Raw genomic sequence first — 27,515 nt, forward strand, 5'->3', positions numbered from 1 at the left:
GATTTTAGTAGTATAATGAGGTAAAGGTCATCATTAGTCATTCTAGAGGTTAGTCAGGGGTTAAGCTCAAACTGGTCTGGGTGGTCTAGGCAGCTGGAGGTCTTGTCAAGACAGTCCCTATTGCTCAAGGGGCAGTTTTGTTTTCCATTTGCCTGAGATAAGAGATAAGCTGGAAAGAAGAGCTCAAGGGAAAATGTAGGACAAAAGTGGGTGAGTACAAGCAGGTGGGTAGTAAAGGTCCAGTCTTGGCATCTAGTTGGTGACACAAACATATAAGACAGTGAAATATCTTTATTTTGTATAAAAAGAGTTCAAATTCAGTTAACCTAATAATCTGTAGATCAATCCTGGATTCAAACAAGAACTTGTCCAATTTTAAGTCTTATGATATTTCTACACAATCATGTTTCCCAGGGTAATTACACATGAGAAAGAACATATCCTAGAGGGAAGGATTGGAAATAGTTTTCTGAAAGTGGTGATATTCGAGATAGATCTTGAGATCAGATAGGATTCTGAAAGAGAGATAAGACAGAAACACAGTTAGCAAAGGGAAGAATACAGGCCAGCAATTGGGGAGTTTGGAGGATGATTGGACTAATAGTAATCCATGTGACCTATAGTTTTGGTATATGACTAGTAATCAAAAATATTATCATATGAACATGATGCAAAATTATTTATATACTTTTGCTATTTTAAAAACATATGTGTCAGGGTGCCTGGACAACTCAGTCAGTTGAGTGTCCAACTCTTGATTTCACCTCAGGTCATGGTCCCTTGGAGCCTACTTAAGAGTCTCTCCCTCCCTCTGCCCCTCTTCCCCACTCGCATGCTCTCTCTCTGAAAATAAATAAATAAATAAAAACAAAAAATAAAAGCATATGTATCAAGTTATGTTAGCCCCCTGCTCAGAATGCTTCAAGGTCTTTCCATTTCACTCAGGATAAATCCAAGATCCTTTCCCCACGATCCCCAATGCTGCCGCAATGAATTCAGTAACTATTTTTTCTCTCTCACCCACTTAATATCATTTATACTAGTTTTTTTTTTTCTTTTTTTGTACTTTTTCAACTTGCCAAGGCCTCACTTCAGGGTAACTGGCATTTTCTGGGTCTAGAAATTTTTTTTCCTGTAGACAGTTCTATTGCTTAATGTCTTGATACAGTCTAGTTTCTGTTCAACTGTCATCTCCTAAAAAGGTGGCTTGCCTAGACATGCTATCTGAAATAACAACCCTCTTTACTCTGTAACCATTTATCCAGCCTATTGTTCTTCCCATTAGTTGTCTCCACCCAACATTAAAATAACTGTCAAGGTCATCAGAAATAAGAAACATCTGAAAAAATGTCACAGCCAAGAGGACCCTAAGGAGACCTGACACCTGAATATAATGTGGTATCTTGGATGGAATTCTGGGACACTAGGTAAAAACTAAGGAAATTTCAATAAACTATGAATTTAAGGTTTATAATATATTAATATGTAAGATGTCAGTAATAGGGAAAGTTAGGTATAAAAAAGCTCTCTGTAGTTAATAATTTTTCTATAAATCTAAAATAATCTAAAATAAAAATTTATTTTAAAAAATGTTGTGTGTGTACTGTTTGATTATTGTCCATTTTCCTAGAAATTCTTGTTCACTGCTTTATCACTAGTGTTAGAACAATGTCTGGCACATAACAGACATTTCATAAGTATTTGTCTGATCAATCAATCAATTAATTAATTATGTAATTTATACCTCACATGAACCTTCTGATGGGCTCAAAGATCTTAAATAATATTTGCAAGGTTATACAAAGAGCAAGGGTTAGAATCAAGATTTAAACTCAATTCAAGCCAATTCCAAAGTGTGTCTCTTTAACCAGAATTTGGGACTGAAAAGGGAAATCCGAGTACAGAATTTGTATTTAGTGTAGGTGCAGTAGGGAATCATGGAAGGTTATGAGCAGACATAGTAGCAAAGCAGATTTTCAAAGTGAAGAATGAATTAAGAAGGGTAAAGCCAGGGATGGGAGGACCAATTTGAAGATTGTGACACTGATACAGATGAAAAGATATGATACCTAAGCCAGGTGGCAATGACAGTGCAAGAGATAGTTTGGTATAGGAATATATAAGACTGACAAGTGACTCAAGGTCGTGAGCAAAGAGAAAAAATAGAGATTAAACTGAAGTTATGAGTCTGGATGACTAGAAAAATCATAATCAACTGGAATGAAGAATTGTAATTCCTTTCTGACCTTCCTACATATCCACATTCTCATATGCAGCAAATGAACATAAATATACAAAAATAGGAAATTCTTTGAAAAAGTTAAAAACACTACACAAAATATAAATTATTTTCAAAATGATTTTATTTAGTAGATTCCTAAGCAAAAAGCTAGAACAACAGAGTTTATTGTCATCTTAGTATATGTTTTGCTTTATCTGACAAAGTGTGAAAGGTTTTAATTTATTCATGTCTCAGGTATACAACTTTGGTAATAAAAAAAAATCCTTGTAGAAAGAATATTGAGACCTCTGGCCTTCACATCAGTCTTGGGGTTATTAAATGATAATTATAACTATTACTTACTATCTATCTAAGACTAACACACGTACAACCCACAGAACAAAAGAAAAAGAAAGGTGTTACCCTGGAGCAGAGTAATTTTTTTATGATCAATAGTCTATCATTAGCATAATGTTTATTTTATGCATCTGCAGACTTTTTGTCACCTGAATTGTGGTTTGTAAGTATTAACCTATTGATCTTTGCTACCCTTCCATCCGCTATAAGAGTTGCAGATAAACATCATCACATCTTTTTTTGTAGGTGAAGGACAAAACAATAGCAAACCTTTAGATATCTGATGACTGGACATGGCTAAAGAAAGATTCAGAATCCAAGGCTGTCTAACTACATAAATTCCTCAAGCTATCCTGAAGGCTTATGTTTTAGTTTATTTGCAACATTCAAGCTGATAATATGTTCTTTTCAATGCAAATCTAGAATGAGTACAATAACATAATACACATTATTTTACCCAGCGTATGACATGTGATTTAACATGCTTTATAAATTATCGAATAACATACTGAAAGTATACTTGGCCTGTTTCACAAAGATCTACAGCCATTTATTTTCTTTTTGTATTTTTTCCAAGTTTTAGCAGTAATTTATTAAGCAAGATATCCTGATTTCTCCCCTGGAAAAGTGTCTTTCCATTCTTTAGGGAATTCATTACACTGGATAGCAATCTGATTTCATCTAGGTAGTGAAGATCAGCTCCTTGAATGACCAAAACAATACACCCTTAAAAAAAATAAAAGAATACATTTACAGGAATCTAAGAAATTCATTACAAATCCATTACTTTTCCTAAACATTTTTTTTTAATTCAGTTTGTGTGGATTTTTTAATAGAAAGCTTTATCTGGTCCATTTTTTTCTCTAATTTATTTTGCTAAAGTATACCTGACACAAGACTGAGTCCTGGGACCAACATCCGAGTTATATTTAATGAAAATTTAGAGCACAAAGCACTTCAATTATTCATATTTCCTGATTTATACTGAAAAATGGGTGCACATATGTGTGTTCTTTTGATAGGGTTCAAATTAGCAGTGAGCTTTTGAAAATTGGTCCTTAGTAACTTCAACAAATGTCTTTTTACCAGCTTATCTTGAGCAAAACAGAGACTTTTAAATCAAACTTCTATTTCATCTATTTCTTTCTTTATTACTGAAATGAATAAAGTAATTTTGTATGGAAACTTAAATGCTTATCAAAATTGGGAAGCAATAAGTACAACAATAAAGCCATTTGTTAGAAGCTTCATATATTATTATATTATATTATTATGACTAGAGTGATACATTTGTCTTTTCACAGGGAGTTACATGGATTTTTTTAAGCGGTGAACCCAGACATGTCATGTCTGTGCAAGCCACAGAACCAAAAATTATGTCCAGTTGAACCCGCTGTAATTTGTTTATGCAAAGGGACTTTAGAAGTGGGAACCAACAGCCCCCATTTCATCAGATGCAGCACAGAAAAAGACTCAGTCACAGGTCTGACAAATCCACATTCAGGTCCATATGGTCATTTATCCTCCCTATGTCTTTGAAAGTAAAATACTGTGAAGGCGGCATTTGAGTTTTTGGTGACAAATTACTTTTCTCAATGGAATCAAAGGCTGTGGCCATCTGCAGTGAAATAGATGAGCCACAGCTGGCTTTCATAATAATCAATCCTGATTGCGGCAGGACCGTGGCACTTCTGGATTGATTGTGAGGACCCGCTGTGACAAACAATACCGACCAATTCAGCTACATAGACAACCAGTTATTTCTCATGTTCAGATGCAGACTCTACCTCATGTCATCGGAGGGAAGGGAAGAGATGAAAATCGTCCAATATCCTTGGTCAGTGGTGGAAACCTGAAAATTCAGAAAATTCTTCAATCAGATTTGGAGACCTAAACGAGCTACGTGACCTGCCGATAGTGTGATTAGATGTATATTATATCAGCAAAATGGGGAACCATGGTTTACCAGGAATTTCTGTCATGCCTCCTCAAGCTGCACATGCATCTTAGAGAATACATCTTTATGAATAACTCCTGCTATATGAAGGGTAGTCCACTTGATTCCAGTTTTTCTCTTATGTCCCCCAGGCACAGCTGATTCGGCCAGGGATGGACGTCCATGCAAAGGCAGGCAGTTCCTAAGCATGGTAGTGACTTTGTGGTCCAAGCTAATCAAATTCCTCTTTTGGGAATTTGGAATGGGACATCAAAGGCACTGAGGTAGTTAGCTCTGAAGAATTACGCTCAAAAACTACATAATCTCTAAATTTCAGTAAACTGCCATAGGACAAACATTAGTGGCAGGAAAGGAAGAGTAACAACGGCTAACAAATATCGAATACTTACCCTATGTCAGACACTATGCTGAATGTTTGTCACCCACTATCTACTCTAAACCTTGACCTCACATCCCTACTAAACCTGTTGATAGGTGCTGCTTATATCCTTGTATAACTGATGAAAATTCTGAAATTTGGAGACATTAATTAAATTCCCCTGTCATGTAGATGTAAAATAAAGACAGATCCAAAGCTTAATTCTACTAGACTTCTCTTGATTATTCAGCTATAGAACTGGGAATCTATGGGGTTGGGGTGGAAAGAGAGAGAGAGAAAAAAAACACCATAAGGAGAAATAACCTTACTATATAGCCTTGAGATAGTGGTCTTCTTTTTTATAGCTTCTGAACTGCAGTTCTCATAGATCTAAATATTCATTGATCTCTGTCCTCAGAGACATGTTCCCATGTCCCCCACTGTGTCTCTAGATTCATGTACAGTACACAATACTTTGGGTAGAGCTATTGAGATAATTAAAGCAAAGGTCATAGTTTGTCTTCATTTCTTCAGATATTCATTTCAATGTTTGGTAATTCACGTTGATTTCAGAGATTTGACCTTAGTATTGTGTGTTTGCCTGAATGAAAGATAACCAACTAGTGACTGGGAGGAAATGTGAAATTTGTGTTTTTTCAGCAATTGCCTACTTTTCAATTAATAAGGAATGCCCAAGACTGAGTCAGAAAAAAGTTTATTTATTATTAATAATGTATATGATCTAAATATACATGTGCTTCTCCTTCCCTCGAGAATCACTTTCATATTGTGACATATTAAATCTGTTCCAAATGAACAGGTCACTAATAGTTTTAGCCTGTTACAGTGTTTCAATCCTGGAAAGAAAATCTCAATGCGGGGAGAGCAGAACCCCTTCCTTTCTCCACTCTTTACCAACTGGTTAAACTGTTGCTCTAAAGATGAGTCACTGGGGGATTTATACCCAATGTTTTGTTTTTGTTTTTGTTTTTGTTTTTGTTTTTGTTTTTGTTTTTTTCTCAATGTCTGGAAAAGAAGGCGGCCTCGATAATTCAGACAGCCTGAACTTTCTGAAGAAGCCTGCTTTTTTATGTAAGAGCGACAGTCAAAGGAGAACAAAAATCCTGTACTATTTTACAGCTTGCACTGTTTGTGCATTTCGGTTCCCTTGATTTTACTATCCTCCACTTCGTTTGAAGATGGGAGTTTTCACTTCGCTGCCAAGTTGGGTTAATTCACATTTCGACTGTTCAAAGGCAAGATTCCGCAAGGGCTCCAACACCAGCCATGTGGCTCAGTCTGGGCCAGGCCTCCATACTGTCTGCGAGCCCATCAGCATCGGTGTGTTTCATGTTCCACAAGCAGACAGTACAATCACGGTCTCTTTTCCAGAGAGTCGACTACTGCTATGTTTGGCAGTAGTTAACTGTTTAAGCAAATGTAGGATACTGGAATAGCAATTCAAGCTGTATAATGAGACACAGAAATAGTTCCTTAGCATTTTCCATTACTTTCATAATGCTTCACCATCATTCTCCCTAAAAGTGTTTCTCTTTGTTTTATAAGGGGGAGGGAATAAAAGGTTATTTATTGCAAAAACGTAAAGATTCCTTTATTCTCTTTGATATTGTTCACAAATCCTGTGTCATTACAGACAAATTGTTGAGAAGATTTGCAGATAATCTTGTCTCAATTTTCTTAAACTCATTCCGCTGTATTTTTCTCTTAGAGTAATGTCCTCACTATAATGGAATTTCAAATATATTAGCAGATATTGCCATCGATCTTCCTCCACAATAAATAACTATTAAATGTATATGTTGCATTCATATAAATAAAAAATACAAAAATCGCTCAAATATACACATCAATATTTTACATGATTCCACTCATCTCTATAGCATATTTTTTGAGGATTAATGGCTCATTTTGCATTTCTTTGAGGTGTAGGGCTTTTGCTACACTGGCAAGTTCATATTGGGGCAGGAAAAAATAATTCAACAGAGTATATTGAAAGAGAAATTGAGAAAAATAATAAAACTGTATGCTACTTCAAACCCAACTAAATCCAGCCCCTTCAATACACACACACATTGAGATGTCTAATCAGGATTAAACCACGATATGCTGGTAAATATATATATGATGTATACATACGTATATACCTATACATAAACACATATATATACACACATGCATATATATATATATGTGAAAAGAGTCTACTGAAGTGACATTGTATGTTCACATCGAATGTTTTAAGAAATATTAAAATGTCTGCTTGTGATAAATATTATAAAGATATGACAGAATAAGAGTGCTAGACAGTGACAGAGGCATCACACTATCACGTGATCATCTATACCAAGGCACCATTTGAATAGAGAACTGCCAAATTGATGGACTGCATTTTCAGTTTGGGGGAAGATCAATGCAGGCAGAGGATGCAACAAAGGCCTGAGACCTGGGCATGCTGGTTGTGTTCCAGGATCAGTGAGGGGGCCGAGGGGCTGGAATAGCTGGAAAGAGCAGAGGGTGGTAAGACTTGTTGTCAGGGAGGTAGGTACAGGAGAAGTCGTGTCTCACAGAGGCAATGGAAGGGCCTTGCGTTCTACTCAGGGAGAGAAGGAAGAGGATAATAGGAGAGTTCTAAACAGAAGAGTAGCATGATCTGACACATATTTTTCATGTTGACTCTCTCACACTTGGTGGGTTTTTTTTTCTTTTTTAAATGTTTATTTATTTATTTTCAGGGGAGGGAGGGTCAGAGAGAGGGAGAGAGAGAATCCCAAGCAGGCTCTGCAGTCAGCACAGAGACCCATGCAGGGCTCGAACTCATGAACTGTGAGATCATGACCTGAGCCAAAATCAAGAGTCAGACGGTTAGCCGACTGAGCCACCCAGGTGCCACTCACATTTGTTTTTTTGTTTGTGTTTTTTAATTACTATGTGTGTTGTGAGATTGGGCAGGGCATGCACTGTCCAATTGGCTATGGTATATGATGATGCTTGTGGTATATGATGATGTGGTATATGATGATGTCTAGGCATGCTTCACTCATTCACTTTCCTTCTTTTTTTATTTTATTGAGGTAAAATTGGTATACAAGTTTATATTAGTTTCAGGTGTACAACATAATAATTCAATATTTGTATCCACTACAAAGTGATCACCACAATAAGTCTAGTTACCATCCAACACCATATAATTGATCCCCTTCCCTCATTTCTCCCACTCCCACTCCTCTGAAAACTACCAATCAGTTCTCTGTATCAGAGCTTTGTTTGTTTAGGTTTTTATATTTCACATATAAGTGCAATAATATGGTATTTGTCTTTCTCTGTCTGATTTATTTCACTCAGCATAAGGTCCATCTGTGTTGTCACAAATGGCAAGATTTTCTTCTTTTTTATGGCGGAATAGTATTCCATTGTATATTATATTCCTCTTTACCTATTCATCCATCAATGTACACTTAAGTTGTTTTAATATCTTGGCTACTGTAAATAATGCTTCAATTAACATAAGGGTGCATTTCTCGTCTTGAATTAATATTTTCATTTTCTTTAGATAAATATCTAAAACTGGAATTGATGAACCAAATGGTAGTTCTATTTCAATTTTTTGAGAAACTTCCATATTGTTTTCCACAGTGGTTGTACCAATTTTTATTTTCACCAACAGTGTATAAGGGTTCCCTTTTCTCCAAATCCTCTCCAATACTTGTTACTTCTGGTCCTTTTGCTAATATCCCATTCTAACAGGTGTGAGGTGATATTTCATTGTGGTTTTGATTTGCATTTCCCTGATAATTACTGCTATTGAACATCTTTTCATCTGCCTGTTGGCTCTCTGTATGCTTTCTTTGGAAAAATGACCATTTAGATCCTCCGCCCATTTCTTAATCACAGTGTTTGTTTGTTTGTTTTTGCTGTTGAATTGTTTGAGTTCTTTATATAATTTGTATATTTACTCCTTATTAGATGTGTGATTTGCAAATATTTTCTCCCATGAAGTGGGTTGTCTTTTCATTTTGTTGATGGTTTCCTTAATTGTGCAGAAACTTTCTAGTTTGACACAGTCCCTCTTGTTGATTTTCGCTTTTGTTGCCTTTTGTTTTGGTCAGATCCAAAAATTCAATGCCAAGACTGATATCAGGGAGCTTACTGCCATGCTTTCTTCTAGGAGCTTTATGGTTTCAGGTCCCACATTCAAGTCTTTAATACATTCTGAGTTAATTTTTATGTATAGTGTAAGATAGAGGTCCAGTTTCATTCTTTTGCCTGTGGCTGTCCAGTTTTCTCAACACCATTTATCGAAGAATTGTCCTTCTCCCCATTGTATATTCTTGGCTTTTTTGGTCATAAATTAATTGCCTGTATATGTGTGGGTTTATTTCTGAGATTTCTATTCTGTTCTATTGATCTATGTGTCTGTTTTTATGCCAATACCATACTATTTTGATTACTATACCTTTGTTGTACAGTTTGAAGGCCGAGAGTGTAATAACTCCAGTTTGTTCTTTCTCAAGATTGCTCTGGCAACTTGGGCTCTTTCGTGGTTCTGTACAAATTTTATAATTCTTTGTTCTAGTTCTGTGAAAAATGTCATTGGAATTTTGATAGGGGTTGAATCTGTAGATTGCTTTGGATAATATGGACATTTTAATAATTTAGTTCTTCCAATCCATGAACATAGAAAGCTTGTTCATTTATTTGTGTCTTCTTTAAATTTTTTATCAGTGTTTTATAATTTTCAATGTATAGGTCTTTCAACTCCTTGGTTAATTTTACTCCTAGATATCTTATTCTTTTTTATGTAATTGTAAATGGGACTGCTTTATGAATTTTTCTTTCTTTAGTTTGTTATTAGTGTGTAGAAATGCAAGCAACTTCTTTATATTAATTTTGAATACTGTAACTTTCCTAAACTCATTTATTTTTTATTTTTTTAATTTTTTTTTCAATATATGAAATTTATTGTCAAATTGGTTTCCATACAACACCCAGTGCTCATCCCAAAAGGTGCCCTCCTCAATAGCCATCACCCACCCTCCCCTCCCTCCCACCCCCCATGAACCCTCAGTTTGTTCTCAGTTTTTAAGAGTCTCTTATGCTTTGGCTCTCTCCCACTCTAACCTCTTTTTTTTTTTTCCTTCCCCTCCCCCATGGGTTTCTGTTAAGTTTCTCAGGATCCACATAAGAGTGAAAACATATGGTATCTGTCTTTCTCTGTATGGCTTATTTCACTTAGCATCACACTCTCCAGTTCCATCCACGTTGCTACAAAGGGCCATATTTCATTCTTTCTCATTGCCATGTAGTACTCCATTATTAATGCTAACGGTTTTTTGGCAAAGTCTGCAGGGTTTTCTATATGTAATATCATGTCATCTGTAAATATTTCTTCCTTTTCAATTTGGATGACTTTTATTTCTTTGTCTTGCCTAATTGCTGCAGCTAGGACTTTTTAATACAATGTTGGATAAAAGTGGTGAGAGTGAACATCTTTGTCTTGTTCGTGATCTTAAAGGGAAAGCTTTCAGGTTTTCACCATGTAGTAATGATGCTCCTGTGGTTTTGTCATACATGGTTTTTATTATATTGAGGTACATTCCTCTAGACGCACTTTTTTGAGAGTTTTTTATCATAAATTGATGTTGAACTTTCATTAAATACATTTTCTGCATCTATTGAGCTGATTCTATGATTTTATCCTTTATTTTATTAATGTGGTATATCATGTAGATTGATGTGTGATGCTGAACCATCCTTGCATCTCTGGAATAAATTCCACTTGATCATGGTGTATGATCCTTTTAACATATCATTTAATTTCATTTGCTATTATTTTTGTTGAGTATTTTTGTATCTATGTTCATCAGGGATACTGGCCTATAATTTTCTTTTTTGGGGGTGTCCTTGTCTGGTTTTGGTGTCAGGGTAATGATGGTCTTATAAAATAAGTTGGGAAGCATTTTCTCCTCTTCAATGTTTTGTAGGAGTTTGGGAAGGCTAGCTATTAAATCTCCTTTGAGTGTTTGGTAGAGTTCACCAGAGAAGCCATTTGCTTCTGTACTTTTGTTTTTTGGAGGTTTTTGAATATTGAAACTTCTTACGCATAAATGATCTGTTCAGATTTTCTATTTCTTCGTGATTTAGTATTGGAAGATGGTATGTTTCTAGAAATTTATCCATTTTTTCTATGTTGTCCAATTTTTTGACATATAATTGTTCATAGTGGTCCTTTATGATCCTTTGTATTTCTGTGGTATTCGTTTTAACTTCCCTTTCATTTCTAATTGTATTCATCTGAGACTTTCCTCTTTTGTTTTTGCTGTATCCCGTAGATTTTAGATAAGTTGCATTTCCATTTTAATTTGTTTGTAACTTTTTTTTAAATTTCCCTTTTGATTTCTTCATTGACTCATTGTTTATCTGGTAGCATGCTGTTTAGTCTCCACATATTTGCGTTTTTTTCCAGTTGCCTTCTTAATTGATTTCTAACTTCATACCATCGTGATTAGAGAAGATGATTGATATGATTTCAATCCTCTTAAATTTATTGAGACTTCTTTTGTGTCGTAATATGTGATCTACCCTAGATAATTCCATGTGCTCTTGAGGACAATGTGTATTCTGCTGCTTTTGGATGGAATGCTCTGTGTATATCTATCAAGTCTATCTAGTTCATGTGTCATTTAAAGTCTATGTTTCCTTATTGATTTTTTAAATGTTTATTTAATTATTTTTGAGAGAGAGAGAAAGTGAGAGATGAGTAGGGGCAGAGAGAGAGAGAGAGTCTCAAGCAGGCTTCAAGCTCTGTGTGGAGCCTAACTTAGGATTCAATCTCATGATTGTGAGAATATGACCTAAGCTGAAATCAAGAGTCAGATGCTCAACCAACTGAGCCATTCGGGCATTCCTCCTTATTGATTTTGTGCCTGATCATTCACTCTACCTATCTGGCCCCTGCTGGCATTTAAAATTGTGTCCCTTATTCCAGACAGTTTCTGTCTTTAATCACATAATAGGAAACCATTCTTAAAACCCAAGCTCAAGGTGCCTGGGTGGTTCAGTTGGTTAAGTGTCTGGCTTCAGTTCTTGTCATGATCTCATAGTCCGTGGGTTCAAGCCCTGCATCCAGCTCTCTGCTATCACCACAGAGCCTGCTTTAGATCCTCTGTCCCCCTCTCTCTCTCTGCCTCTCTCTCTCTCACTGTCTAAAATAAATAAACATTAATAATTAAAAAAAATACACAAGCTCAAGTTGCTACCCTTTATGTTTCATTTTTTTTCTTTCAATGTATCAGTTTTCCTCAGACATTGTCATGCTCACATTCTGAATTGTAAAATAGTTCTAAAACTTCCAAGTCTTCTGGGATTTGTTGTGTCACTCAGAATAGTTTAGGCCTAAAAACTAGACATACCAGAAGATCTTGAGCTTATTGCCAACTAGAGACCAGAATGATTCTAAAGATCTTTTAAATTTCCTTTTTTTTTAAAGCATATTTATTTATTTTGAGACAGAACACAAGCAGGGGAGGGTCAGAGAGAGAGAGAGAGAGGGAGAGAGAGAAACCCAAGCAGGTTCTGTGCTGTCAGCACGGAGTCAACATGGGGCTCAATCCCATGTGAGATCATGACCTGAGCCAAAATTAAGAGTCAGATGCTTAACTGATTGAGCCACCCAGGTGCCCAGACCTTTTAAATTTCTCTTGAAGAAGATCTGGGCAAAACTGGAAAAGGACTCATAAGTAGACAAAGTCATCCCCAGGGAATGAGGAGGTCAGCCATAGTGTATCCTAAAATTTATTCCACAACATACTGCTATAGAAAAAACAGCCGAAAATTCACTTCCAATATAGACTTGAAGAAGGAAAGAAATATCCCAGAAGCAGACTAAGCATGTTTAGAAGTGGAAAGAAAACTATACACTCTTTGTTCTGATAATGACATCTGTAAGAGCCAAGTTGGTGGGGAAAAGAACCTCGGGTTTCTTTTTCTTACAAGTTTCCCCCCATTCAGCTTCCTTCTTGAGTACCAAGCATGTCAGTGGAGTTCAGAACTTTCACTACCATGCACAGAATCCACTATACACCCCAATTTAACATTTCATGGAAGATCAAAATGTCACTTATTAACATTTGGTTTGTCCTCATGAGATTCCTTGCACTGGCTCAATAATACTCTAGAATTGAGCTCATAGGGTCTATAAAATCTTCCAGGCAAATTTAATTTTTATTTGCCCCGTTTAATATGCATTACCAGTTAGATTTATTCAGCATGTACTATGTGTCAAGCACTCTGGGCTCTGGATATTAGGCTTTGGTTATAACAAGATTCATAAAAACTATTCTTTCCTTGATGAATGCATGTTCTAGTAGAGTAGACAGAACTATAAATAGGTATATAGTGATGTAGTCTATTAGGTGTTATTACTGAGGTAAAAATAAACTGTGAATACACAGAGGACACTATCTTTCTGAAGGAAGATCCCATGCAGAATTGAGCACCTCACTTTTCACTTGTCACTTTACATTTTAACTCATACTAGCATCCAGGAAAAAATAATTTCATGTATCACAAATCCTATAAGGTTGTAAAGGTAAGATAGTAGATGGGCTTCGATGACATCTTAAAGACATTGAATTGCATGCTATACAGCAATGGGAATACCCTGAGGGTGTTTAAGCAGAAGAGATACTTGATTGTAATTATATTCCCTCATTTGTATCCCTAGCCTAGACCGGGCCTTTCCTCTGAGCATCTGATTCATATATCCAACAGCCTATATTATTTACTTCTCTCCTTAGAGGTATCACAAATCTTGCAAATAAAAAATATTCAATATTGATTTCTTTCTAATCTAGCCCCTCCCCTAATCTTTGCCATTTCTGACAGTGAGTGACATGACCACCTACCCACTGCTAACTCCAGACACTTGGAAGCCATTCTCAAGTCTTCCATTTTCCTTATCCCCCATCAGCAAGTCCTTTAATTTTTCCACCTCTAGGTTGCATTTGGGATCTGTCCATTCCTATTTCCTTTACTCCCACCCTAGTCAAAGCCACCTTCATGGTACAGACTCACTATGACAATGACTTCCTCCTGGGTTTTTCCACCTCCACTATGTCTTGCTCCAGGCCCTTCTCTATAGCAGCCAAAGAGTCCTCCACTTATTTATAGTATAGTGCCTAATTTGCATCTTTCATAAAACATATTGCAGCCTGTTATTAAATAAACGATGATGATACATGATAGATAGGTAGGTAGGTAAATAGACAAAAATGTAGACAGATAAGTTGCTGTTATTTAGTTGTTTATTCTTTGTCTCCCCTATTAGACCATTACACTGCAACCTCCATGGGGTCTCTTACATCCACTGTAACCTCTACATCAAAGTGCTCAATGAATTATTGTTGAAAGAATGAAATACACTTGGGGCACCTGGGTGGCTCAATCGGTTAAGCGTCCAACTCCTCATTATGGCTCAGGTCATGATTTCACAATTCATGAGTTCGAGGCCCACATCCAGCTCTGTGCTGACAGCATGTAGCGGCTTAGGATTCTCTCTCCCTCTCTCTCTGCCCCTCCCCCACTTGCATGCATTCTGTCTCTCAAAATAAATAAATAAACATGAAAAATTGTTTAAAAGAATGAGATACACTTTCCTTTTTTTGGTCATTTTCCTTGGAATTTATGTAACTAATTTCCATATATTTCCAACTTATTTAACTTAGGAGTCTAAAAATTCCTTCCTCTGACCACTTTTTACTAGGTGCAAAAGATTTGGAAAAGATAACATCTCATCCACCCCTTTTCACTGCAAAGCACTAGAAAACAATATTGCAGGGCATTTTCAAATGCTATAATTCCCATATATGGCCAATTTCTAGATTTGCTGGAATTTTTATTTAAATAGATATCCATTTAGTCTGTCATCAAAGTGAAGCAGATAGTTAAGTCTGCTTCTCTATTGTTGATGTCTTGAGCGAAATAAAAATAAATAAAACAATTCCACTCAAACATTGTTTATATATATAAGCAACATAGGTAACTTTGCATTGCAAGTACACATAAACATTTTTCTTGTGTTATTTCACTCCCAGATTCTAGACAAAACATTAAAAAAAGACTATTCTTGCAATCCTTGCAGAATTTCAAGCCTTAGTCAAAGAAGAAAATCCCAAAAATCTTTTCAGAAATCCTATTTGGGCGCTATTCCCAGCCTAATTTTGCAGACCAAGATGTTTGGGCAGTCCTGGTATGCCAGGGATAAGCAGTTGAGGATTTTTATCTGAACCAAACCCAAATTCCAGCCCTAATTAAAATACCACAACATTGTTAACTCCTTGACTATGTTAGACATTGGTTTAGTTGAACTAATTCCACTTCTGGAATACAGCCTCTCATTTACGTTCCTGCTGATTGCTTATATTTTCATTTCAGCTCCCCATTGTTTTTCAAAGGATAGAAGTATTGTCCCAGTTTTTGTTGCTATGCAAACATCTCTAGAGTTACATAAAGAAAGCAAAATTACTAAAGACAGATAATACAGGTATGGTAACAGAAACTTCTGGAACCTTCTGTCTTCTCCATTTTTCTTCCTCTGATGACAAGATGGTGCAAAAGATGTCTTGTGACATTTTATTTATATTTTCCTATACATTTTGAAGAAAGGAATACTGAATATATATGTGTGTGTATATATATATACACACACACATATATATATACACACACATATATACATATTTATATATATAACAATTCAAATGTTGGCATTTAAGTTCATAGTCCCCTATGTAGGAAGCATGAACAGGCAAGATTAGTGCAAACTCTTTCTGTGTTTATACAACCAAGTATATATGTAATTGATGCATAGAAACTACCGTTCTGTAAGAATATGCCCTAAATTCTTTGAAATCCCATCAAAGAAAATCAGCAAAGGACACATGTTCTCTGTCCCTCGTCCCAAGACTGCTTCACATAAGTATTCACCTTTTGATCCTGTTCCCTTCAAACCTTCTTTAAGCCCCTCAATTTTAACTTGCATTACCTGTTGTTAGCACCGCTGCTATATCCTCGTTACTATTTCGCTGGGAGTTCTGGAACCCGGTATGAAGTCAAATATAAAGTGACAAGTGAAAACCAAAGGGTTTCGAAGTACAAATTGTATATGATCGTCTTGCCATAACAGAATAGTGTCATTGTCCTGCAAAATTAGAGATTCTATGCTCTTCTACTTCAGAGAATTAGCAGTATGAATGCTATTTGACAGCTAATGGGACTTCTAGAGAGATTTGGAAATGTTCCCCAGAAGTAGCAGAAGTAGGGTGTTCTTGGATTCCCCATATACTTTTCTCAACACATACACATATCATTTATTAAGCTGAGAAATTGTTCACTGGCCATTTCCCCTAAGTGCTGGGCAAAAAGCAATGAGAGAAGTTCAAAAAATGTCTCTCTTGTGGAGCTCACATTCTAGTTTGGAAGATAGTTAACAAACAAATGAGTAAGTACAATGTATATTAGCTTAGAGGATGGCAAGAGCTGTAGGGAGAAGTAAGGCAGGAAAGGAGGACAGGACTGAGCTGGGAGTGGGAACGTTAGGCAGTAAATGGAATTTTAATAGAGTGACCAGGGAAGCCCTCACTACATAAAAGACATTTCATAAAAATCTTGAGTCATGCAGGCAAGGTATCTGGGGAAGGGCATGCTAGATAGAGGGGACAATGAATCAAAGGACTTGAAAAGGGTGCCTGCTTTGTGTGTTGGAGGCACAGCAAGAAGGCCAAAGGTCCAAGTGAAAAAGGTAGGGAGAAAGTGTAGGATATGATGTCAGAAAGGTCAGAAGGAGGGGGAAAGAGTCCAGGCAGGGGCTTGTTGGTCAGTGCAAGGACTTTGGCAGTTATGGTTTAACCTGAATGACACATGAAGCCTTTGGAGGTGTGTCAGTTTCCTAGGACTACCTTAGCAAATGACCACAAACCAAGTGGCTTAAAACAAGAGATATTTATTCTTTCTTAGTTATGGAGGTCAAAAGTCCAAAATCAAGGTATTGGCAGGACCATGCCACCTCCAGAAATTCTATAGGAGACTCCTTCCTTGCCTCTTCCTGCCTTTGGTGGCTCTAGGTGTTCCTTAGCTTGGGACTATATCAACAGGATCTCTGCCTCACTGTTCATGTGATCATCTCTGAGCCACTATTTCTGAAAGAGACAGAGAGAGCAAGCAGAGAAGCAGGGGAGGGACAGAGAGAGAGGGAAAGATGATCGGAAGCAGGCTGTGCACTGACAGTAGAGGGCCCAATGAGGGGCTCAAACTCACGAACTGTGAGATCATGACCTGAGCCAAAATTGGATGCTTAATTGACTGAGCCAGCCAGGCACCCCACATCTCAATATCTTTAACTTAATTATATCTAGACAACTTTTGTTTGTTTGTTTGTTTGTTTTTTCCAGTAAAGTCACATTCACAGGCTCTGGACATTAGCGTGTGATCACATCTTCTTTGAGTCCACATTCAATCTGTTACATGGAGTTCTGAGGAGAGAAGCAGCAAGATCTGACTTGTGTTTGAGCAGGTTCATTCCAGTTCCTGTGGTGGAAATGGACTATAGGGAAGCAGGACAACTGTCCAAGGGACTCCAACAGACTGTAGAACACAAAGCAATAATTTGGGTGAGTACGTGACCTGTACCTGAGCAGTAGTAATGGAGGTGGTGAAAAGGGGTTGGATTCTAGACACATTTTAAAAGTAGAGGACAGAATTACAAAAGATTTTAGGTGAAATGTAAGAGAAAAGGTAGAGTCAAGGGTGAATACAAGGTTTAGGGGCTTAAATATTTGTGAGTTACTTTTGATGTATATGGTAGGAATGCCTCCTTTTCTATAAAGCTCGTATATTTGGGGTATTAAGGTCATTAGCTTGCCGCTAGTTTTCGCCCAGCGGGTCTCACAATGGATGTCATTTCCCTCCAACAGCTTTCTCTGACTTCAGTAGATTAGATCAATATGTCTCTATGCTCTGCACCCTAAGGTCAAGGTCATCCCTATTATACCCTTTTGGGTTTTTTTGTTTTTGTTTTTGTTTTTGTTTTTGGTCATTTGTTTTAGTTTGCTTTTGCAAACTACCCCAGAAATTAGTGTCTTAAAACAAACAAAAACATGTCTCTAGCTCATGGTTTTGCAGATTGACAATTGGCTTCTCTTGACTGTGCTTCTGGTCTGGTCTGGGCCATGGACTTCTTGCTCTGGTCTGGACTTGATCAGGCATCTGCAATTATCTAGTGGGTCAGCAGCAGCTGCCTGACTCACAATGGCCTCAGGTGAGATGGCTATGATGGCTGGGGTCTCTCTATGGTCTCTCATCCCCCACAGGATGGCCTGAGTTTGTTTAGAGCAGTCAAAGTGTTCCAAGAGTGTAAGAGCAGAAGCTTCAAGACCTCTGGAAGCCTATGTTCAGAACTGGCACAATTTCTCCTCTGTTATTGGTCAAAGCAAGTCACAAAACCAGTCCAGAATCAAAGGATGAAGAGCTGGAATCCATCTATCTATAGGAGAAGTTACCAAGTATTGTTGTGATTTTGCAATCTATAGCATCATTTAATATAATTGCTTATTTTTGTGTCTGTCTTCTCTGCTAACCACCCCATTAGCAGGGACAAAGGTTCTCCTGTTCACTACTGTATCCTGAAACAATAGACGTTGAATACACATTTGTTTTTTAAAGAAATGAATGAGTGAAAGAATCAGGCAGTAGATGAACTGAAATGCAAGTCAGTCTGCAAATGTCATGATCACTTGATCTATCTCCATTCTCTTGAATCTGCATCAGAATCTTCATGTTTGGGGTTCCTGGGTGGCTCAGTTGGTAAGCTCAGGTCATGATCTCATGGTCCGTGGATTCAAGTCCACATTGGCTCTGTGTGACAGCTCAGAGCCTGGAGCCTGTTTCAGATTCTGTGTTTCCCTCTCTCTCTGCCCCTTCCATGCTCATGCTCTGTCTCTCTATCTCTCAAAAATAAATAAAAACATTAAAAATTTTTTGAAAAGAAGAATCTTCATATACTCAATATCTGTAACCTGTATTTGCAGGTAAGGTAAATTATTGCTTCAAATAAAAAATCTGAATGAATGTGGACATTTGCAAGAAATGGTCAAAATAAGTATTTCTAAGAATTGTTTAAACATAAATATTTGGAATAACTTCTTAAGGCAGCTAGATATTCATTGTTTTATGTTAACCTAGAATAATAAATTATTTTAGATTTTTTTTGGAATAGTTGTATTTATATATGCAAGTTAACAATATACTTACATCTTGAGTTTGTAGCAGGTGTTATACAGACCCATTTTTCTTCAAGGTTTAGAGGTCTGGTAACTCTCTTTTTTGCATGAATCACATGGGTCTCCTTTGGAATGCCTTGCAGAAACTAAAGTCTTTTGAAAGTATTCTTTTGTTTTTCACTGATGTTCATCTTAAAATCTAAAATTCAAAGGATTCATTAATGGTGATATCCCTTCCTTGTTAAACAATGCTATTGTCTGGGAAACTCCAAGTGTTTTACAAATGGAATACAGAGGCAAGTTGTTATCCTTTTTGCAGAGGAAACTTATAAGTGCCTTGGTGACAGAGATAAGAACCAAAATTAAAATCTCAGTGCTCAATCATTTTCACTAATGACGTCATTTCCAAAGCCCCATCTATTTTTCTGTTGTTACTCCATGCATCAGGAAGAATTATTGAAGGAGAGCAGATTATGCCACCCCCAAATATTTCTTGGCATGAGGATTACTTTGGGCTAAAGTCAATCAAACCCAGGAAGAGCTCTTTACTCCAACTGCCTAAATTTACACTGGAGAAGGGCCTGTGCCAGGAAAGAGCCATCACCAGAGACACCATTTTACCTAAGAAACTTGTCATTGTAACAGGGCAACCTTTGCTCTCCAAATGTCTCCTCTTCCTTCCTCTGGCCTTCCTTCTCTTTGTAGTCCCAAGCCCATACCCCTTATATCAGGGGGTTGTATAAGCTTCAATCGCCTGACTGCCTTTAGGACTCACATTTTTATGGAGCTCCCATATGTAGGAAATTAAATTTGGTTAATCTGCCTTGTAACAATTTAATTATTGGACCATCCAAAGAACCTAGAAGAGAAAAAGGGAAAGATTTTCCTCTCCTCCCCTACCTACCAGTTAACTCCTTTTAGACTCTCTTTCATGGTTCAAACCACCATTGATACGAACTTCTTTCGGCACTAAACCTGAATGTCTTCCAGAGCCTTATTGATCTAAGGACATCAACATGTTGTTTGTGCTGATTGTCTGTCTGCTGCAGTTAGTCTAATGAGTCTATTGGACTGTTCAATTCTGTGCTTGGTAGTGTGCTTGTGTTTTGTACTCCCTACATCAGAGATGTGGAAACACGGTAGTAATCTGAGAAGCCATTCAGTGAGAGCAGCTCCCAGAGAACCTTTAGCTCTCAAAAGACTCTTCTTTTTTTTTTTTTTTTCAAGAACAAAAACTTCTGGGAAGTAAAAACATGGTGAGGAGCTTTCTAGGAGCCCTATCGATAAATGACTAAGAGTTCGGTTCCTTAGAAATTGGAGGGAAGGCATCAGAAAGAAGAAAGAAAAGTGGGCTCTGCATCAAGTAAATAGATTGTTGACCATTAGGAACTTGCGTCTGCTTGGAAGCAAATGCTGAGAGGAGTTAGGGGTCTAAGACTTCTGTGAGGAGTCCAAGCCTGTGAAAGTCAAATGCTGGGAGAGGCAGGGTTGGGCAGGGAAAGCATCCAAGGTGTCCTGCCCTGGGCAACACAGATAGGCCTTAAGAGCCCCCATTATGCTTAGTCCTTGTCTAAGAGGAGGCTGAAGAGGGCAATTGTGACAGTGCTGCTGGCTGGTGGCTGTCACTTCCCTTCATCTCTTCGTGCTGAACCCCAAGGTTTTCCTAGAAGGGAGATCCATATGGTGCACCTTCTTGGCTGCCAAAGAACTGGAAGTGCTCTTAAAATATTGGGGACTAAATGCTGGGCTAACCCGAACCCTGTCACCCCCACTGGGCAGGAAGCAGGCAGTGGGAAGACGGCAATCGAAAGATAATTTAAAAGAATCCTAATGTATTCAGTCATTCTGTTAATCAGCATAATTTTTTAATCATTGCGGTTTGCGTGCCCTTTTTGGAGGTTTTACTTGTCATTGTGTTTATGGGAAATTGACAGTTATTAATTGTTTTCAAGCTTGAACCAGTCCTTATTAGAATTCAAATATATTTCCCACTACTGGGTCCAATATCTATGTAATCATTTATCTTACAGTGAATTTTACTGTAAGTGTAATATTTACAAGAAGCAATTTGTCATTCTTGGGTTAAGTATAGAAACTTCGATATTTTCTTGGATAAATGTGTCAAAATAACTAAGATTCAAGCAACAGAAGAGAACAGGAAGCTTATAATACAGCATTTTATATTAGAGCTGGGAGGTTTGCTATCTGGTTTGAGTCCGTTATCGTTATTGTTTTTATAACTATGATTTTCCAATTATTAACCATCATTAGTATTAATGGCATTAATGCTGGTAATCTGTCTCGCTAAGGATTTCAAAGTGCTGTATTTTTTTATATGCTAAATGAGTTCCAGGGCTCCAGCAGTGATTCCCACCCTGATTTGCTACATCCCAAAGTCTCCAAACACAATTAATTTTAATTCATAGATGAATATGCCATTCAGCACTTTCGGTTAGGGAATGGGGTGGCAGAAACTCACAAACAATTTTGGAATATTTCAGCCCCCTAAAGACTTAAATCTCCAATCCAATCTTTGGCAACTACATCCTTCTTTTCTCACTGGGGATAGCACTCCTTGTCATTTAAACATTGCCCTATGTTTGTGTCCCCAGGGCTGGGAAGCCTAGACGAATGCTAGCGTGAGGCGTGCAGAGGCAGAGGGGGATGAAGATCTGAGGCTGACGCCCAGAGGTACACAGGATCTGTCGAGCTTGTGCCCCACGTCTTCCTTCCGTGAGCTGCTCCTCAGTTCTTTCTAACATTCTAGTCGCATCTTTCCCCATTTCCCACTCCTCCTGTGCTCTGAACATACTCAACTGATGGTCTCAGCCGGTTGTCTCTCTCGCCCCGCCTCTGTACCCATGTTCACTCCACCTGGCGCACACCCGCAGCCTCGCCAGCTTCCCTTACGTGTCCATCAGGTCCCACTCTGCCTTCAAGAGTCACATCCGGCATCGCCTCGTTCGTAAAGGCCTTCTCAATTACTCCAGCTGTGCTTTGCCTTCCTTGCCCTCTTTCCTCTGTACCCTTTTCCTTTGGACAGATGTCCAATACCAGACTCAATCTGTTTACACACTTGTGTCCATCATCCCCAACAGAAACGAGAACAAGCATCATCTATTTTGAAATGGGTAGCCCTAGGTTCTTGCCGACAAAGCGCTTGGTGAATGTCTATTGAATGAATGAATGAATGAAGCCTTGTTCCTTGTTCCAGTGCACCAGGGACAAGCACCTGCGCATCGCTCTCTGAGTGCCTGCCACAGGATCTCTCACATACTGGAAGATCCAAGTGCACGCAAGTGCTGTATATATGCATCTCCACACGCTGTCTGGTGTATCCCTAACGAGCTTTCTCTCCACCGTCATTGAAATCTGGCTTTCCCTTGGCATTGCTGGCCTTCCTCTAGTTACTGGAAGAAAGTATTTCGGATAGAATAATTAAAACAACTATGAATTCCTGTGTTACTCTAAGTGTAAACTTGTTAATGTGTGAATGCTGCCAATAGTATGTGCATTGAAAAAAAGAATGGGAAGCCAGTAAAACATAGAAATAAACTTCTAATGGTGGCATTTCAGGAAATAGGAGAGGACAGATGGGAAGATATTTCTGGACAAGGAGCTTCTGGATGCCCTTCACTTTGTACCACACAAGCCATTTCCTGTTCCTGTACAGAAGGTTGGATCTGCTTGCTACAACACTCTCTAGCTCTCCTGAGAATAGTACTTCTATTTCTGTCTTTTATAAAAAGGTAGAAGCACTAGCCCTTCTGGTTGTCAGAGACCAGGAAGGAGCCTTCCTCATGTAATGGCAAGAAAACCAAGAACAAAGAAGTCATCTTTTTTTTTTTTCCCTACATCCAATAGAAACCATAATAACACTTCCCAGTTCAGAGAGAGACAATCAAGTTCAATGGAAACAGGTTTATAATAATTAAACAAGAAAAGCTTATACTGATTAGGTATTTACCCAGTTGCTATGCTGAGCCCTTTCTTCTATTCCTTACATCAACTGTATAATAAAAGTCATTTTTTATCTCCATTTTGCAAACAAGTTCAGCAATTTGTCCATGGACACAAAGCTGAAAATTGCCCGAGTCAGCACTGGTGCCTAGAAAGTTGTGACTCAAATCCTCTGGAAGCTATCCCCTGGTATGAGGAAGGGGACACCTAATTAAACTTACATGTCAATATACAACCTAGCACTACCTGAACTGTCATTATAGTCCCATATATGACAAGACATTTGCATTATGTTTATTTCACCTCCTTTTATTTCATGAAGGTACGGAAGACGTTACAGTTTATGGGTCCATTTTTTACTTCAAACAACAGATATAGAGAATATAAGTTCTTTACTATTATTTCCAATGTATTTTCACACACATTTATGAAAGATCTAAAATATGTAAAGGACGCTTTCAAAATATTTGGGGAGAGATTTTAAAAGAGAGTATTTGGTCCCTGACTCCAAAGAGTTTTACAATCTGAAAAGTCACATTAAGACCTCAATAACATTCCAACTCCAGCCTGTGTGCAAACTGTGTCCAAATTGATATCAGAAACCTGAGAACTCACCCGTCCCCTCAGAGAGCAATCAGACCATTGGATGTCAGAGACATAAAATAACTATTGTCTTCACCCTGTTACTTTCAAGCAATTGTTTCCTAAACACTGTTATAGTCACTAAATCTGCACACTTCAGAAATTCCAGATCTTCACTAGATCTCATGAAAATGTGTGTTGGCATTTTCCTTTAGATTTCCTTTAAAGTATTACTTCTGTCCATCAAGTCAGAGTTCCTGTAAGTGTAGTGTGTTGAAATTCTTTCTCTTTCCTGACAGGATGCGGATTCCCAAAAGCAGCAAACATCTGACCGGTCTCCTTACTACTCTCTGCAAATATCCCACACATGTGTATGTTGAGAGTTTTAATGTCATTTGTTGAAATATATTTAACCAATGTCATTTGGTTCACACCAAGTTAATAATGGCTTCCCCAAGGCTATGATCAATTCAGTCAACCAGCTGGTTTGACTGATTTTTCCTTTGAATTGACCTAATTGCCTGGCTGTTTGGGCATCCGCAGACACCTTTACACAAAGAGAAGGCAGGCTTCCCGTTAACTTGCTAAATGAGGGTTATTCTTTTCTCCTGAGATCTGCCACGACTTACTGAGTGACTGTTGGCAAGAGTTACAATCATATTGTGCTCCCTCTTTCTCATTTTAAAAATGGGAATAAGAATATATAAAGCTCTGATGATACGAAAGGGAAAGGCAAGTAATCACTGTATGTTTAAAGACACATCTGCATTGTAGTGAAAGAAGGATTTCTTCTCTTCTGAAATGCCAGCAAAAGACAACATGAAGTGGGGAAAGAACCCAATTAGCAGCCTAAGGAGATTACAAAACAACACATTTCCTTTCAGTTGCATATTTGGGTCCTTTCGAGGAATTAATTAATTAATTAATGCTGTTTTCTTTTTGCACTGCAATATACACCACTACCTCTTTAAAAGTTAACAGGGATTAATTCTCTTTCAAAATAAATATTCTACTTAACAAATTGTCCACGTTCCTTCACTGGCACGTTCGTCAATCAAGTCACAGCTCTGCTCTCATTCAAAACTCCGAGTTTTATCCAAATGTGTTTACCTGGCAACTAATAAGAGATTTTCTGCCTACCCTCTAAAATCCTGATGACAAAACAGAAGGACTCATGACACGTTCACAAAAATCGGATCAGCCGGAGCATCAGCTAATCTGGGTATATTTTTCCCTCTGATTAACCAGTTCTTAATGACAACATTTCTTATCTTACAACTGTGACATGAAGAGGGAGCTGTAGCTCTTCTGAGACACAGTTCTGCAAGAACCAGCTTATACACGCTCTCCGATCTCGTGTCTGTTTCTCTTTCTCTCTCTCCCTCTCTTGCGCTGTCCCTCATTCATTCACTCTTCCATCTTTTTGCCATTGTGCCAGCTCAATTTAAATGTATCTGCTCTGTATCTGTTCAAGTGGAGATAATCCATGCAAATCAGGAGCAGTGGTTCTCAGTGCTTGGTTCACAGAGAGGACTCAGCTTGAGGAGGTCACTCGCTCCCAGCCGCTCCTCCCATTATATTTTTCCCCTTATTGCAGAACTGCTGTATGTATACAGTGACTGAAAGGACTCAATTTACTGCAACTGCTGCCTGGCTTTACTCACAACTTTTTTTTATAAAGGAACTTACCTCCATCTGTCTTTTCAAGGTAGGAAGTCTGATTCTTCTAAAGACGTGTGTAATGCCTCCACTGTCTGCTCATTATCAAATGTCACTTGAATGCTTTATATTGTTGCTGGCATTAGGCACAAATGCTGCTGATTCCAGGTGCCTCACGCTTTTGTTACTTAACCGAGTAGGTACAATTGTTTAAGTGTCGGGTGTTGTAATGTTTATTTTCCCTGCAGCCAGCTTCAGGTTTACAATGTCAGAAAGATTACAGTGCCCACTCTCTAATCTAGAAATACAATCCTCTATCAAGTTTTCCCTCTTAAAAAAAAATAGTCTCTCAGTATGCTTTAACTTATCATGCATCCTGGCCAAAGCATAGTCAAGTGTAAAATTCAATCGTGGTACTTTTTGCTTTTTAACCTGGAACCAACCTGCAGCGTTTTCTGGGAAAAAGAACTAACTGTTGAAATGTTTTTAACAACAGCAAGAGAAAGATAGATCTTACCTCATTCTGCTGCAAAGCAAGAAGCTGAGGGCCTTATTGCTAACAGGCCTGTCAAATAGATTTATTCTTCACAATTTACAAATTGTTACTAGGCTATGCAGAAGTATTATAATTAGTTAGGATTCAGTTACTGTGATTGTACAGGCGATTATTTATTGTTTTGAGGTTGAAATTAGATTATAAAAAAGTTTAATGTTGCAAGCCTAACAAAAAAGCTTATGTTTGTATAACACTGTTTGATGTCATTTTTTAAGACTGATTTTGATAGCCAAATGGTTACGTTTAGATTAAAAATGCACGTAAGAGGCTAACAGATTTGACAATATACATGCTGATTTATGAAGGCAATTTCTGGGCTTACATTACTTCATATGTGTTTCCTTGAAGTTACTCGTAATAATATTTTAATCATTCCTTCGTCATTTCAATCTTAAAACATACTACATGTCATAAAATCATAGACTCAAAAATCTCTTTTTGATTAGTACAAATATAATTATAACGTTCCAGTTACAATTTAGTTTTCAATAATGTAATATGTCTTTGAACGCCCTCCTTATTAATATAATTTTACATTTATTACCTTATTTTTCTACGAAGCTTTGACTTGTAGCTACGACAAGACTATTTAATCTCTTGTATGGCATAGAATTGAACATAAACAGTAAACAAAGTTGACAGTCCTGAAAAGAAGAAAAAATGATCCTCTGGTATACTGAATAGTTCTGATGACATAAATCTTAGATTTCATCTTCCAGGTAGATACTTGTAGTTAGTGGAGTTCAAGGGAAAAAATTTATTATCCACATAAAATATCTCAGTGCCAGAAATGTGCAGTTCTTTTTCTTTTTGATACAGACTCCTCTACTGAAAAAAAAAATGCACTCTGATTTTTGAGTACAGTACAAGGCATGAAGCCCTGTCATTGTTAACATAAAGAAGACATCTACACAAGTATTACTGTGCAGAGGGCAATCTTTCTGTCTCTGGCATTTGTTAGGTTACTGTACATAGAATTTAACAGATGAATATGTTCTGCTTCGTGGCATTTTAGTGATCCTATTGGTATGCAGGCTAGTCTGCTAGGATAGCAACAGAAAAAAAAAAAGATATATGTTTTATAGCAGTGGGTAATAAAAGCCCTACGCAGTGAGAGAAGAAGAATTGGACTTCTTTTTTATGCAGTAATTAGAATTTCCTTAAAACTCTTTGAAATACTCAGTGGTAAAGTAAACTGAGGCTTCCCAGGAAGGGCTAATTGAATGTATCTATTCGAATCATGTAGTTGCCCATGAATATCTCCTTCCCAGACACTGTCTCACTGGAGGATTCCATTCATATCTTCAGTATTACAGGGAAAGAAATGGATTCCTCACTAATGGTAGAGGGTGATTCTTTCATATTCAAAACGAGTTTGAGAAGGGTACCCGACACAGGAAAACCTTAACAGATGGAAAGGTGTGTGAGATCGCCTGGTTGTGGGAACTTCACACTAGTGCGAAACCGAAGGATGCCCTTTCAGAACAAAGGAACGCCATGCAGTACTCTGTCAGCAGTCAAGCTGAGGATAGATATAAAAAGTGGCCAGGGAGATCTTTTGGGGAGAGGGA

General features: G+C 37.6%; 1 protein-coding gene and 1 long non-coding RNA gene across 14 annotated transcripts in view; one reads left to right on the top strand and one right to left on the bottom strand.

Moving 5' to 3' along the window:
* Positions 1–1,402: 1,402 nt before the first annotated feature.
* LOC113599289 (uncharacterized) lies at positions 1,403–25,938 on the bottom strand. The gene is made up of 3 exons (XR_003420095.2): positions 25,419–25,938; positions 4,366–4,430; positions 1,403–3,304 (listed from the first exon to the last, which is right to left on the bottom strand). It is a non-coding gene; the product is annotated as an uncharacterized LOC113599289 (long non-coding RNA).
* Positions 25,214–27,515, top strand: part of ADGRL2 (adhesion G protein-coupled receptor L2) — a 619,307-nt gene continuing 617,005 nt past the window's right edge. For 2 of the 13 annotated variants that reach the window (XM_053214317.1, XM_027058789.2), the window contains exon 1: positions 25,232–25,437. The gene's annotated coding sequence lies outside the window, so the exon portion shown is untranslated. Of the gene's footprint in view, positions 25,438–27,515 lie in introns of all 13 variants that reach the window. The other 11 variants (XM_027058777.2, XM_027058773.2, XM_053214320.1 and 8 more) reach the window with 10 other exon arrangements.

Source organism: Acinonyx jubatus, chromosome C1 (genome assembly GCF_027475565.1).
Source record: "Acinonyx jubatus isolate Ajub_Pintada_27869175 chromosome C1, VMU_Ajub_asm_v1.0, whole genome shotgun sequence".
NCBI classification, from domain to species: domain Eukaryota; kingdom Metazoa; phylum Chordata; class Mammalia; order Carnivora; family Felidae; genus Acinonyx; species Acinonyx jubatus.